This window comes from Aphelocoma coerulescens, chromosome 24 (genome assembly GCF_041296385.1).
Source record: "Aphelocoma coerulescens isolate FSJ_1873_10779 chromosome 24, UR_Acoe_1.0, whole genome shotgun sequence".
In the NCBI taxonomy this organism is placed as follows: Eukaryota; Metazoa; Chordata; class Aves; order Passeriformes; family Corvidae; genus Aphelocoma; species Aphelocoma coerulescens.
The window spans coordinates 5061692-5072569 of NC_091037.1; positions in this window are offsets into that span (position 1 = coordinate 5061692).

A 10878-nucleotide genomic window follows, 5' to 3' on the forward strand; every position below is an offset into this window, starting at 1 on the left:
CTGGTGCTCTCCAGGGTGTTTAACTCCTCTCTGTGTTTTGCCAGAGACTGTTATTAAGAAATAAGGCTCTGCCTTTTCATCATCCCTCCGAGCGTCTGTCTGATGTCATTCTGTCTGGCAACCGAGCCATCAAAAAAAGGCTCCCCTGGGAGAAATTTCTCAAGCAAACAGCCAGCAACAACAAAATAATAACCCATTAAACATAATAAAATGCAAAACCCCACAGCATCTTCCTGATAAATGAGAAGGCAGCGTAACCTTGACTCCAAGCACAGAAAGGTGCCTCCTACACTAGCCCAGGGCAGGGATGTGCTCCGTGCTTACCTGGGTGATTATCCTCAACTGAAGCTGTTCAGGGGCTGAGATCATGAGGTTCAAGTCCAGGAACAAATCTGGGCCAGCAACACCTGCTGCCATCACTCCCACCTGTAGAGCCTTCCTGTGCTCCACCGGCACACGGGGACCCGCAGATCAAGCAGGTTTGGCTCTTCATGGTTTTTAGCAGTTGGGTTTTTCCCCATTGCACGAGGCATTTGTGTGCCTGCAAAGCAAATGTTGGCCCTGCTCCTCCATATCCATTAATTCCTGCAGGTTGCGGGGTGACCAACGCCCCTTTGGCAGCTGTGAGCCCCTGGGATGTGTGTAGGCCTCTAGTTTTGGGAGCTCTGGTTTTGATTCAGAGACCTGCTCACTGAAATAGGTAAGACTGAAGGAAGTTCATGCAACCCCACGAAAAACTTCAGCTCCCAAAGTGGGGAAAGGGTCCCCTAAGTGCCTGATTTTCAGAATAAAACCAACCAAACAGTGACTTGGCTCTGGATTTGGATAACAAAGTTAGGAAGAATGGGGTTTAATCATAGAATCATGGAATCACAGAAGGGTTTGGGTTGCAAGGGACCTTAAGGACCATCTAGCCCAGCCCCCTGCCATGGGCAGGGACACCTTAAACCATGGGAGCAGTGTTTGAAGAGGGCTGCCATGGAAGGGAGTGTATTGCAGTGATGAAAAGCCGCCCATTTGAGCTGGATCCCAGCTGAATAATCTTGGATCCATCCCTCACACATCTGTAGCTGTGATCCTGCTTTCCAAGCTGCTTCTCCTCAGAGCACTTTGCAGAGGTCATTGCTCTTTGCAAGCCTCGTTCCCTCTTGCCTTGCAAACATCTCTGCCATTTTCCTCCCTCCTGCTGTGAGGTTTCAAGGCCTTCAGCAGAGCTCCTCTTCCCTTTTCCTGGTGAAACCACCTGCTCTTCACTCAGCTTTCCTGGGAAATGTCCCACCAGCACCTCTGTTGTATAAAACAGGTCCATTTTCATCAGCAGGACCCAGAGCTGAGAGCAGAATTTGCTCCTGCTGACAGCCTGAGGCTGGGACGAGCAACCCAGAGCCCCAAAATGAGGTGTTGGTGGTTTCTTTGTGGTTTCACAGGGTCACTGCTGCGAGGCTGAAACGAAATCCAGTGCAGGAGCTTCCCAAGGAGCAGCTCCAGCAGATCTGGGAGAGGGTGTTGAGAAGTACATTGAGCTTAATGGAATGCAGCAGGATTGTACCCTGCTTCCTGCAGGACCTCAGCCCTGGGCCACGCTGGGGTCTCCTGGGTTTGGGTAGTGCAGCAATCTCAGGGCTCACATTCACTGTTTCCATTTTTTCCCAGGGTGGGAAAACTTTTGGAAATTCCTAGGAAATGTCTCTTTTCTCCTGCTGCTTGAGGCCAGTTTCCTTCCTTGCAGATTGCAATAAAAGCAGCGATGTGCCAGTGAGAACAGACCAGACCAGAACAGCCTCTCCAGCTCTCCCAGCTATTTCCCAGGAGGTCACTGCTTCCCTCCTTCCCACGGCAGTACCCTGTGTTCCCTGGCACCATCCCTCTCCTTTGCAGCAACAGGGGAAACTGAGGCACAAATCTGACCTTTTTAGGAGACCTTCTCCAGACCTCTGTGTGATCTGGAGAGATGGGGCACATACCCCTGTTTGCCAGACAGGGATTTGACTGTACTTCCATGCTTCGGTTTCCCCTTGAACAGAGATTTTTCTCCGCTCTGGGATCCTACACAGATCTCCCTTTCCAGCTCTCTCCGGTGTGGCCCTCACTCCCAAGCCCCCTAAAACCCAAAAAAAAACCCTTTTTGGATCCCAGAGGGGCTGGTATCTCTCACTCTTGGCTCAGGGGAGCTGTAAGGTTTTCCAATCATCTCTTAATGAAAGGAAAGCAGCTTTTATTCCCTCTCTTCCCTGGTCTTGGCAGGGAAGGTGGAATGTGGATGTGGAGAGGTGCAGCCACCTTTCAGGCCAGCAGCTGCTTCGGGGGATGGGTTAGATAAACATGCAGGATTTCCAGGCAGCCCCACACATCCCAGCCAGGGGATTCAGCGGAGCAGGGCTGCGGGGGATGGCTGACCGGGATAACGCCGCGTTCATCCCGGGCCATCCCACCTTGGGAAGCCACAGCAACTGCTCCGCTTGGCAGCTCAGGAGATTGCAGAGATAAAACCAGCTCAGCTTGCTTTGGAAAGAGCTGAAGCACAGAGGGATCTCATCCAAGACATCTTTTGGATGCTCAGGCTGTCCCAGCAGGAGGAAGGAGGAACCAACACTGCTTTGAAGACCAAGGCGTAGTTTTCCCCTGTGCCCAGTGAGGGGGGAGCAGGGATATGGCAGGGCTGTTGCCCCAGCACATGTTGGGAGGACAAATCAGGCTCAGGAGTGAAACTTTCCAGGTGTTTTTCCATCAGCTTGTTACCCCCTTGGCTGGTCACCCACTTTGCATGGTGGTGATGGGGCACCTGGGCAGCAGAGGGACCACCCTGATGCATTAATGGGCAGGAGATGGCACCCAGGGAAGGAGGAGTCACAGCTGTGGGCAGGCTGCAGAAGATCCACATCTCTGGGCACATGGATGGGCAACGGATGGATGGATGGATGGATGGATGGATGGATGGATGGATGGATGGATGGATGGATGGATGGATGGAGGGATGGAGGGAGGGAGGGAGGGAGGGAGGGATGGATGGATGGATGGATGGATGGATGGATGGATGGATGGATGGATGGATGGAGGGATGATGGATGGAGGGATGGATGGATGGATGGATGGAGGAATGAATAGATAATGGAGGGATGGATGGATGGAGGGATGGATGGATGGATGGATGGATGGATGGATGGATGGATGGAGGGATGGAGGGAGGGAGGGATGGAGGGAGGGAGGGAGGGAGGGATGGATGGATGGATGATGGATGGAGGGATGGAGGGAGGGAGGGAGGGAGGGATGGATGGATGGATGGATGGATGGATGGATGGATGGATGGATGGATGGATGGATGATGGATGGAGGGATGGAGGGATGGAGGGAGGGATGGATGGAGGGATGGATGGATGGATGGATGGATGGAGGGATGGAGGGATGGATCGATGGATCGATGGATGGATGATGGATGGAGGGATGGAGGGATGGATGGATGGATGATGGATGGAGGGATGGATGGAGGGATGGATGGAGGGATGGATGGAGGGATGGATGGAGGAATGAATAGATAATGGAGGGATGGATGGATGGATGGATGGATGGACGGAGGGATGGAGGAATGGATGGACAGACTCTGCTTCCTACAGGACCTCCTCCAAGTCATGTCACTGGAGCACCTCTGCCACCGTCAAGGTGTTCCTGCTTAGCAGGAGAACAACCTCACACATCAAGAGAACTTGTGGGAAGTTTGGATTTCTTCTTCCTCTCCCTCTCTCCTCCCTCCTCCCCTCCAGCCACCCCATTCCTGCTTCTCCACCCAGGGCAGTGGGAAAGGAAGCAGCCCCAGGGAAGCACGCTCTGAATTTCCATCTGAGCACAGCATAAGGCAGCCTGGGAATGGCCCAGCACCCTCTGATCTCTCACTCTCCAAAATCAAAGCAAGACAAAAGCTCTGTCTCCTTTTTCCCTCTTGCCAAAGCCTAGAAATCCCATCAAGATCCAAAGTGTGTCATTCCAGTGGGAGATTTATACTGGGGGAAGGGGCAGAAGTGGTTATTTGATGATTGTGTTGGGTTTTTTTTTAAAGTCCTTAATATCTCCCTTCCTTCTTTCACTGTAGAGCACAAATCCCCTTTCCAGCACATGCACAAGAGCAGAGCTGAACCTCTCACACAGAAAACAGGTGATAAATCACAGGGCCATTGATTCAAACCATTCCAGGGAATGGGAAACACATGGACGGGCTTTCTAATTAACTGTTTGATATGGCTGCGGTGAGTTTGGGTGTAGTTTCCAATGTTTTGCATTTGGCTTGGCTCAGCCCTCTCCATGGTAACTGCAGTTTACCGAAAAGTGAGAAAATCCTGTGTTCCAGGGGGCTGAAGCGGCTTGGTACAGCTCAGCTCAATCACATGAAAAAAGCAACAAAAAAAAAGTAAATACGGTGTTTGCACCATGGGAATGTTCCCTTCTCGTTCTCTTTCCAGATGGGAAAACAAAACAAACGGAACGGTTTCTTTTAGTCCCCTTCTTTATCTGTAAATCTGCACTCTCTGGTGGGCTGTGGAGCGCTTGGACTGTCCCCTCTCACACGGGCTGCTGGGTGAGGAGCCTGATCCCCCCTCCATGTCCCTCTGCCAGCTCTCCCAGCACCAGGGCCACCCACACAACCCCTTTATCACCCCTTCCCACTCAAACCACTCACCAAAAGCCCCAGGAAGTGCCAGGCTGGGGATGTGCAGACACCCCTTTCCACCCACAGAGCTCAGCACATCCATCTGTGTGCCTGTCTGCCTCGGGCAGGACACATTCAGGAGTTTTTTTTTATTCCCAGGGTGGCACCTTGCTCTGGGTGTCACTGTTTGGGTCCGGGGTGCTGTCCCAGCAGGGTGGAGGGGCTGTCCTAAGAGGGCAGAATCCAGGAATGCCTGGATTTAGCCCTGATTTATGCTGTCAAAGTAACCAAATCTCTAAATTAATGGATAATTCACAGTGAGAAGCTCTGCTGAGGACTCCAAATGCTCCAAGAGGTGTTTTGGAAGGGGAGCAAGGCCAGCCTTTCCAGATGTGCTTCTCCAATGGGAGACAGGATCTGAACACAGGACAAAGGCCGGGAGCTGCTCAGTGACCCCTCAGCACTGAAACTGGGATGGAGCTGACCTGGAGCAGCCAGAGGTGATGCAGACCACGAGGATGGGCTTGGGAATAACAGCAGGATGGGGAAGGGGGGCTGGGGGTGCACAGAGATCTGCCAGGGCTCCCCAAGGCACAGAGGATTGGGTTTAGCAGGTTCCCTGGGGACACTCACCCCAAACCTGCTCCAGCCCAGCGAGTCCCACCGACACCTCCAGAGTAGCCAGTGCATTAAAATGTAATTTAAAAGGGAATAAGGGTTTAATCCATCTGTGTTTAGAAACAGTCTTTTCCCATATCCTGCTTTTGGCACCTCCTCCCAGCTGGGCCATTGCAGCTCGCCCCGTGACACGGGCACAGCTGCTGGAGGCACCAAGCAGCAAATGAGCTGGGGATGTTAATATTTTATATTTTTATTAGCTTTTTTTTCCCTTTCCCCCCCCATTTTCCCCTTTCTTCACCACAGCTCTCTGGGGCCCCAGTGGAACACCTGGCCAAGCCACTTCTGGTTCCATTTATTGGCAGGTAATTTATTTGTGGATCAGCAGGGAAAAGTGACCCAACAATTTACTGGATGTCCATCAGCTGACCCTTTGGTGATGTTTGAACGTGGGTTCATTGGGTTTGGGGCCTGATCCACGCTTCCAAGGAAGTCAGATCTCCCCTTTAAGATCCAGGGCTGTTAGATCTCAGTTCAAAAACACTGGGGGAAATTAGTCAAATAAATAGTCTGGGAATATTATTACATATTATTCATTCTCTGGGGATATTTGAGAGCATTATTCACTCCTTGTGCATATCATTAAGGCATCTCCCACCCAAAGAAGGGAATTAAATTGTAAAAATCAGTGGGTTTCTCTATCCTTTTATCTTTTACACCCTCTTTTCCTGCCATTGCTTTCTTCCAACCTCCATTTTTTGATAAGGACAAGGGAGAAGCACCCCAGATCCCAGCAAAAATTTGCCTGCCATCCTCCCCAGGGTGTTTTGTGTTGTAGCAGGAAGCTCAGCTCATTGCATCTGAAAGGTGTCAACAGGCTAATGCTCCCTTGTCAGCAGACTCCTCCAAACCCTCTAAAGCCCTTCCAATGGCCATGGATCCTGTTCAAATGCTGTTCCCCATGTTTGGCTAAAATTATCCAGCTTTCAAAGATATAAATGACTTTTTTTTATTATTTTTTTTTTTAAACTTGCACAATCAAAAGCAGGGGCTTATTTTCCCTTTGCACAAAAACGCAGAGGTGTTTTCCAAGGAGACATTTTGGAGAAAAAGAATGAAAATGTTGCAGGTTTTGCAGCCAAAAGCAATTGACCCTTCTCCCCAGGGAAGGGTTTCATTTACTTCTGGCATTGCCACACATACCAGTGGTCAACCCCATCACACACAGGGCTGATCACAGCGGGTGAGATGGAACAGGATTGTTTGCACGGGCTTTTGGGAACGGCCAGAGCCTGGGCTGTGCAGGGAACACGTCAGGGAATAAGAAACCTCTTCTTAGGGGCTTCAGCAACAAATCCTGCTGGTTTCCTCATGCCCATAGACCAGCAGGACCCAAGAGCTGGCAGCTGATCCCATCTTGATGGCTGAGAAATTTCCAAAACACTCTGAAAAAAGCAGTTTTCCCTGTTCCTGGGTAGCACCTGGGAACTGATCTGGGTTTTTACAGATTCAGTCTGTGTGCCAGCCCCCCCAGCACATTTTTAACAGCTTTGTTGGACTGTTAACACCCTTCTCTGCTCTCGGGAATTATTGCTACCAGCAAGGGCCAGAGCAGCATCCTTTGCTGAATCCGTGAGGGAAATGCTTTTTCCAAACAGACCCCCATGCATGTGGGACTGTGCTGGGGAGACACCTCTGCTCCCAGGGGGTGGCTGGGGAGACAAATCTCCTCCCAGGAGCAGGTTCATGCCCTACAGAAACACACAGATGGATTTTAATCCACCTGGGATAGGTGGGAAGGACTTTGGCTTGTGCCAGGAGATGCTGGAGGTCAGCAGGGCCTGCTCAGCATTTTGGGATCCTGCAGGAGGTTTCCTTTGCACCTGCCTGACACCAGAGCTCAGAGCAGATTTTCAGCTGTAATAAGAGCAGCTTTTCCTGCTTATGACCAAATCCAAACAATTTAAAAATTAAAAAATAAAAAGAGGAAAATAAGAAATCCAAGCCAGGAATGAAATCACCACGTGCTCTCATATCTTGGTAGGGCTGCAGGATGGGTTTCAACCCGGCTGTCCTTTGCTTTTTATTTCCAACTGGGGAGGATCCAGTGGGACTGGGGGATGAAGAGACTGTTTACAGAAACAAACCGATCCGTCAGACATCTCCTCCTCCTGATGGATATTTGTTTGGAGAGAGTCTGAGCTCTCAGTGATGGTGGATGTTCACTTCTGCAATTCCTTCAAACTTCCTGGCTTACTGACCCCATTAAGGACTTACCCATTGATGGTGAAATAGTTGGGAACTGCAAAAGGAGAACCTCCTCTGATCCCGAGGGGTGACTGGCTGCTGCTTTCCACTCCAGCATGGACCTGCTGTGTGACCCTGGTCATCTCACCTCCCTCATCTCCTGCATGAGAGGTGCCCTGTGGTGCTCGTGGGTGTGCAGCCATCCCCAGCCCCTCAGCCTGTGGAAAGCCCAGGATTGGTATTTTTAAGACAGTAGCTGCAGGGATGTTTTTGTCACAGGCTCTCTCTGCGTTCCTGCATTTCTAAATCCTCAGCCCTTTCAATTTCTTGGGAAAGCATCTGGTTTCCAGCTCTGGGTCTCTCCAATCTGTCATTTTACATAAATATACAAACATCCCTTTTTTGGATGATGGATTAGGGCTGCACTTTGGCTCGGATCACACAGCCCAGACTGCAAGAGGGGCTTTGAAGCATGAAAATTTCACATTCCCGTACTGCCAGCAGAACAGTGCACAGGAGAGACATCCATGCTGGGAATCACAGATCCTGACTCATTTACACTGCTCCAGCATCACCCCTACAACATCACACTGTTAATTCACCTAAGGAGCATCACTGCCCTCTGTTTCCTCTGTGATAACAAGGAGCAAGTTGGATCTCACATGGATTTACACAGGTGAAGAGCTCCTGGCTGTGATGGAGCCACTGAGCCCACCACTACTACAGATTCCACGCTGAAATCCTGCTAGCAGAGCAGTGCAATGCCAGCTTGATGCAGGCACAAGCTGCCTTCACAGCAGCTGTGCTCCTTTCCCAGCATCTCCGTCCCTCGGCACCACAGGGATTTGGTTTGGACGCTCCTTTGCAGTGGGAGCAGGACTCAGGACATTGGTGAGAACAGCCTGTGGTTTGTCTCCCAAAATAAGCACGAGGGCTCTTGTGCTGGGTCCCAGGACCTTTCACCTTCCCTGTGAGAAGGCTCCGCTTGGAAAAATATCAGCCACCACTGTGATGATTTTTGTGCTGATTTCCTCACTGAAGCCGTAAATCAGCACTCGCCAGAGGCTCGAGCTACCTGCCTGTTCCAGGGACTGATGGAGCCAGCTGCCAGGAGGAATTACCAAGAAGTAAAGTGGAGTCTGAAATCATTGGTTTAGGTCTCAGAGCAAGCTCAAATATTCAGATGATTTACACAGGAGGAACAGCTTTGTGTCCTTTGTGACTGGAGTCCTGAACACTGCCAACAGACCTGCAAAACCTCCTGCTTTCAACCTCGTGCTCACTAAGGACAGCACCAATGGAACAGATTTAAATTCTGAATTCACCTTTTGGTCAGGTTTATGGATGAACTCCCACCCTCAGTGCCAGACTTTGCCTTAGTCTCCTGCAGAGCAACTCTTTATGCACCACGTGCTGCCCATCCTTTTTTTATCCCAATTTTAACATTTATTTTAGATGTTGTCCTCCTGTAACACCCACAGAAAGCCTCCTCAGTGCATGCATGAGGAGCAAGACCAGATGGAGAGGGGCTGTTTGGCTGCTCAGCAAAGCAGAACTGGCTCCATTAGGAAAAGGACATCGTGTGTCGCATGCAAATAAATGGAGTTCATAAATCAGGTGCCAGCAGATGGTGCTCAATAATTTGCAGCGTCCTGGCTGGGATGAGCTGGTCCATTCCCAGCAGAAGGAGGATTAAAAAGCATTTGTTGCACCAAAAGAGCCAGGGCAAGCTGAGGCACAGTTTATTGCTTCGTGCTGACTTTGTTTCAAACACATTGTGGTATTAACCAGAAAAGCAGCTTTTTATTGACCCCACTGCTTGTTTGCACCCCAAAGGTTTTGTTTGGTCAGAAAACATTTGGAGGAGGAAAAATAACATGAAAAAAGGACATTGCAGTTCAGTTGCAAAGGAATCTCCCAGTGGCCTGGGAAGATAAAACCCCTAATCGTGTCGCTGGCTTTATCTCCCCTGGATGTTCCACTTCCATCTGCTGCAGAGGAGGCTTTGGTTTTTCTCATGTGCAAATGGAGAGGGGTGAAGCACAATGGTTCAGATGAACAAGCGGCCTTGGAGGCAGGAGTTGAAGGTTTTCCTTTCTTCTCTTTCCATGGCTTACAAGCTGGTGCTCTCCTTTTCAAGGCCAGGGTGTGCTTGGAGCAACCTGGTCTAGGTGTGGGGGGTAGGAATGAGATGAGTTATAACATCCCTTCCAACCCAAACCACTCGGGGATTCTGGATGTCCCTTTGCCTGGGACACCTGCATGCCTGTTCCTGTCCCTGCTCCCATGACCTCCTCTTGGAATGCCCAAGGGCACACAGGAGGTGCCTGGTTTGTTCTTCCCTTTTTCAGCCTCAAGGGAGCATTTTACAACCCTCAGATATTGCAGGAAGAGAAAGTCACTAACAAATCCTCCCCCTAAATATCCCAGCCTCCCCCTGGGTTCTGGGGCCACCACCACAGGATGTGGGCACCCATCCCTCCAAAGGATGCTCCAGCCATGGAGCACCACATGATAAAAAAGCTGCAAACGGCTTTGAGCAGAAATGCACTTTTTGGAGAGGGCTGGTGCCCAACCTGCCAGGAAAAACAGTGTTATCCCAGGGGAGCAGTGTCATTAGCTCATTTCCCATCAGCACGAGGAGCAGCCAGTCTCAAGGCCAGTGAGATCAGGCAGCTCGGGGCACCCTGTGGGCATCCCTTCCCCTGGATGGCCCTGCATCCTGGCTGGAGGCACGGCACGGACAGCAGGTGCAGGGATGGGGGCAGGAAATGTTTGTAAGGCTTAGGAAAAGCTGAGGTTTCTGGCAGGTTCCCGAGACAGTCAGTTTGGCCCAGAGCTCTCTGCTGTATAAATTGTGGAATTAGAGTCAAATATGAAACTGGAGCAATAGGCCAAAGGCAGAGCTGGCAGCTGGGAGGTCGGGTTGAACTTCATGTGAGCATGTCCCAGCCAGGCCTTCCCAGGAGAGAAAGGTGGCAAACAAAAGAGAGGGAAGTGCAGGGAACTGGGGGTGGAAATAACCCCCAAAGGAAGAGGGATGGGGCAGCAAGGGAACAGAGAATTTGGTCCAGAGACTGTGAAGTGGGAAGGATCTGCAAAGCAAAGCAGTCCAGGAGATGGGGAAGCCAACACCTTCTCGGGAGCTGTGTCCCAGGTGGGTGCCACCAGAGCCAGCTCTGCTCCTTGGTGGCACTGGGTGCTGTCCCAGTTGCTGCTGGGGCCTCGGCTCTGCTGCCCTGCCAAGGGGAGGCTGTTTCTCCATCCCTGTCTCATTACTGGTTTTGCCAAAGATGCAGTTCTGCTTTTCAGGATCGGGACCGTGCACTGGGTTGACCTCCAGCGTTTTACGGCCGTGTGGTTTGGATTAGCTG